Raw genomic sequence first — 5,053 nt, forward strand, 5'->3', positions numbered from 1 at the left:
TAATTTAAATTAAAAACATGGAGTATTTTGACGTCATAGAATATTTGTTGTTAAAGTGACGTAGAATGTAAATATTTTTAAACTTAATTTTTATATCATTGAAGTACTTAAATATGCTTGGCATTTGAACCTATATCATGATTATTTCTTAAAACGAATATCTCAATCGCGTTTTATCATACGGAATAAGTTGAAATTATGTAAGTTGTATGATACTTGATAACCTAGGCGGGAAAATAGTGTTCGCGCGCGCGTGCGGGGATTACCTGGGAGGCGCGGATTGCCCGGGGGCGCGGTTAATTTGAATTTAAAACATGGATTACCTCTCCGAAATAATTCATGTACCCAAAATTGGACCGCAATTTTTTTTCTTTTTAGGGGAATCTCTATGGGAGTTTAACATTACAATAAAGCTAATAGGTCCAGTTTGGGGTACTTTTGGTCTGAAATGGGGTACATAGGGCTGAAAATGGTGACTTTGGTCGTTTTTAGGGTACTTTTGGTATATTCTGGTCCATTTTTGGGTACATCAGAAAAGTAGTTGGAAATACGGAGAGCCTTAATTTTTTTCCACCCATCCCCAAAAAAATACTATAAAAACCACTTACCTATATTTTAATTACGGTAAATTAAAAATACTTAATTAATGTACTAAGTTACGTTTAAAAGAACCTTTTGTAACAATTCCAATATGTTAATATAGGTATAAGGATTGAAGAAATACTTAAAGTAAATCGTTTTACTGATAAACTCTAAAGGAATTTAACATTAATGGGTATCTTAAATTATTGTTAATTTTATTCAACTTCAAAACGTATTAAGAGTCCTTTAAAGTACTATAAAAGGATTTTATTTACAAACTAATATCATATTTTCTTCAAACTTTCAATTCGTTATAACGCGTCATCAACTTTACTGATTGGAAAAGGAAATTAGTGAGAATTCCTCGCGCGTTTCTGGCTTTGCACATGTCAAGTTTAGCTCGTGTCTCGCGATCACGAGATTTTGTTTCCTTGGTAACCTTTTCAATAGCGCAAGGATTATATGCATTTTTGAATTTTTGGGTCCGCTTAATGTATTTTCCGCGTGAAACAAGGTCTCATTGAATTTTTTCAATGGAAATGTTACACAGAGGCATAATTATGAGTTATTATGTTACATATGATATTAGGTATAAAATTACGATAAAAACCGCTTACCTATATTTTAAATACGGTAAATTAAAAATACTTAATTAATGTACTAAGTTACGTACGCACTCGAGTGAGGAAATATTCCAATGAATATATATTTAAGAAGTTTAAAATAATTTTCTTTAAATTACTTCAACCCCTGGGAATAATCTCTAGAAACGACATTATACACGATACAACAAAAATTCCAATACATTCACAACCTATTCCACCTACTATTACTAAAAAACTTAACGAAGTTTTAACATACAACACCCACCACTACTTAATAAACAAGCCAGACACAAATGTATAATGTTTTACACCCACCGTATGCGGAAAACGCGGACTCTTTATACGTTTTGAACTTGAATTAAATTAAAAACAATAATCTAAGATACCCTTTAAAGTTAAATTCCTTAAGAGTTTATCAGTAAAACCACTTACTTTAAGTATTTTTTTAATCCGTTCGGTCTAATAGTAGATTACGCACCTATAATCCATGATGTTTTCATTTAAATTGAAATTATAACGAATTGAAAGTTTGAAGAAAATATTAATTTAGTTTGTAAATAAAATCCTTTTATAGTACTTTGAAGGACTCTTAATACGTTTTGAACTTGAATTAAATTAAAAACAATAATCTAAGATACCCTTTAAAGTTAAATTCCTTTAGAGTTTATCAGTTAAACTAAACTTAGTACGTTAATTATTTAGTATTTTTAATTTACCTTATTTAAAATATAGGTAAGCGGTTTTTATCGTAATTTTATACCTAATATCATATGTAACATAATTACTCATAAGTTTGCCTCTGTGTAACATTTCCATTGAAAAAATTCAATGAGACCTTGTTCCACGCGGAAAATACATTAAGCGGACCCAAAAATTCAAAAATGCATATAATCCTTGCGCTATTGAAAAGGTTACCAAGGAAACAAAATCTCGTGATCGCGAGACACGAGCTAAACTTGACATGTGCAAAGCCAGAAACGCGCGAGGAATTCTCACTAATTTCCTTTTCCAATCAGTAAAGTTGATGACGCGTTATAACGAATTGAAAGTTTGAAGAAAATATGAATTTAGTTTGTAAATAAAATCCTTTTATAGTACTTTAAAGGACTCTTAATACGTTTTAAAGTTGAATAAAATTAACAATAATTTAAGATACCCATTAATGTTAAATTCCTTTAGAGTTTATCAGTAAAACGATTTACTTTAAGTATTTCTTCAATCCTTATACCTATATTAACATATTGGAATTGTTACAAAAGGTTCTTTTAAACGTAACTTAGTACATTAATTAAGTATTTTTAATTTACCGTAATTAAAATATAGGTAAGTGGTTTTTATAGTATTTTTTTGGGGATGGGTGGAAAAAAATTAAGGCTCTCCGTATTTCCAACTACTTTTCTGATGTACCCAAAAATGGACCAGAATATACCAAAAGTACCCTAAAAACGACCAAAGTCACCATTTTCAGCCCTATGTACCCCATTTCAGACCAAAAGTACCCCAAACTGGACCTATTAGCTTTATTGTAATGTTAAACTCCCATAGAGATTCCCCTAAAAAGAAAAAAAATTGCGGTCCAATTTTGGGTACATGAATTATTTCGGAGAGGGAATCCATGTTTTAAATTCAAATTAACCGCGCCCCCGGGCAATCCGCGCCTCCCAGGTAATCCCCGCACGCGCGCGCGAACACTATTTTCCCGCCTAGGTTATCAAGTATCATACAACTTACATAATTTCAACTTATTCCGTATGATAAAACGCGATTGAGATATTCGTTTTAAGAAATAATCATGATATAGGTTCAAATGCCAAGCATATTTAAGTACTTCAATGATATAAAAATTAAGTTTAAAAATATTTCCATTCTACGTCACTTTAACAACAAATATTCTATGACGTCAAAATACTCCATGTTTTTAATTTAAATTAACCGCGCCTCCCGGGTAATCCTCGCGCTATCTCCCAGGATATAACTTTTTACATTATTTTAACTTATTCCGTACGATAAAACGTGATAAGATATATGTTCAAGTGTCTTTCGAGATAAGCGGAGATAAATAAACAAGTTGGGCCTGAACACAATATGTTGATATACGAAAAAACAAATCGTCGCGAGAAATATCATAAATACATTGACTTTTCGACGATTCTACCCCCATTTCACCCCTTAAATCCTGGATCCTCGATCCTGGGACTGATGGGTCGACCTTACTTTCCTTCTACTCATCTTTTCCTGGGGATATATTTTTAGGTAAGATGTTGATAACTCGGTCGACTTCAGATTCTAAAAGAGTACTATTGCATTCATTGGTATCTGCTTCCGTTAACTGTGGTAGAATACGTAAAGAGTCTTTAGGATCTTCGGTCGGTTTGTCAGCAAATAAAGTTTTATAGTATTTAACCACCTCTGTGAACAGCTCTTCTTGTGTGGCTGTTTGGTCCCCCTTTTCGGTCTTGACGGTTATTAGTTTATTGATGTTTCTATGGTTTTCTTCTTTCAACAATTCCCTTCGGCGGGAATTTCGTAGTTACAGCATTTAGGATCTTAGTTCTAGTGAGTATTCCCTCCACTATTTTATTTTCGATTTCTTCTAATCTTTTAAGTAATTGTATTTTTTTATTTTCAGACAAATCAGGTTCTCGCGTTAATTTATTGATGATCTGTCTCGCTTAATCAATTAGGTGGACTCTCGATTTGTAGGTATATTCTTTGGTGGCGCATTTGATTTCGAATTTTGTTTTTTCCACCAAGGAAGTATATGTTCCGAATCTTGCGGGAATTCCGCTTTTTCTCTAAATGTTGGACAATATTTTCGCAATGGAGGTCGTTGAGAAGATAATTATTCAAGCACCAGATATCGCTTATATTTAGGTTTATTTTAGGAAAGTTGATATTAAGTTCGAGCATAATAGGTTAGTGGTTGGATTTGCTACCGCCGTATACCGTGTTTATTTCTGCCACCATTGGCCAAATGGCCGGCGAAACATGAAAACAGTCGTGGCGCGCCTTTTGCTGTGGATTAGAGCTGCATTGCCACGTCATCTGTCTACCATCGCGATTTAGATTTCGGTGAACGTCGATCAGTTTCTATTTATTAATTAATTGGCATAATTTTTGACGTAAGGTAAGACGTCTTTTTCAGTATTAATTATATCTAGGTAGTAATCTATTGTGCAATTAAAATCGCCAAGAAGGATGAAGTTGAAAATATTATTCTGGTCAATAAAGTTTAACAATTTTTCGAGAAAGCCAATGGCTTCAGTATTTGATTGGGGAATGAAAAGATTAAAATTTGAGTTTGTATAATTTAAAACTATACACTGTAGATAAACCTGAATACTGTTAGTTACTTCTCTTATTACGTTTTGATTTAAAGGATTTGGTGTGGTATATTGTTGCGACACCGGCTTGATGGTTTGTGCAACCGATAAATAGTTTTGTATCAGATTCAAAAGTGAAGGCGGCTAAAGGGTACTAATTGCGCAGGAAGGTTTCTTGCCAACAGGTTAGAGTAGAAATTGTTGTTTTGATCAAATTCATTTAATATATTCTGCTATATTATTCTTCGCCCGTTGGTTTGTTTGAAATTTGGGTGATATCGGATGTCAATTTCGCATATTTTGAGATTAACGATTTTAGGAATTCATTGGGAATTTCGGGCATAACGTTTGATATAATAAATTTTTCTGAGGATTTTGGAAGACGTTCTAGATTAATCTGCATGCTATTAATTTCAAACCCAGTCATGGCTTATTCTTCCGCCATTTCTGTGGTTCGAAGGTAGGCTAAGGCTCAACCTTTGGATATGCGGCGGTAATGGATGGTATTTTACTTATCAATCACATTGTTTATGACGATAGCGT

Source organism: Leiobunum rupestre, chromosome 4 (genome assembly GCF_980474605.1).
Source record: "Leiobunum rupestre chromosome 4, qqLeiRupe1.1.hap1, whole genome shotgun sequence".
NCBI lineage: Eukaryota > Metazoa > Arthropoda > Arachnida > Opiliones > Sclerosomatidae > Leiobunum > Leiobunum rupestre.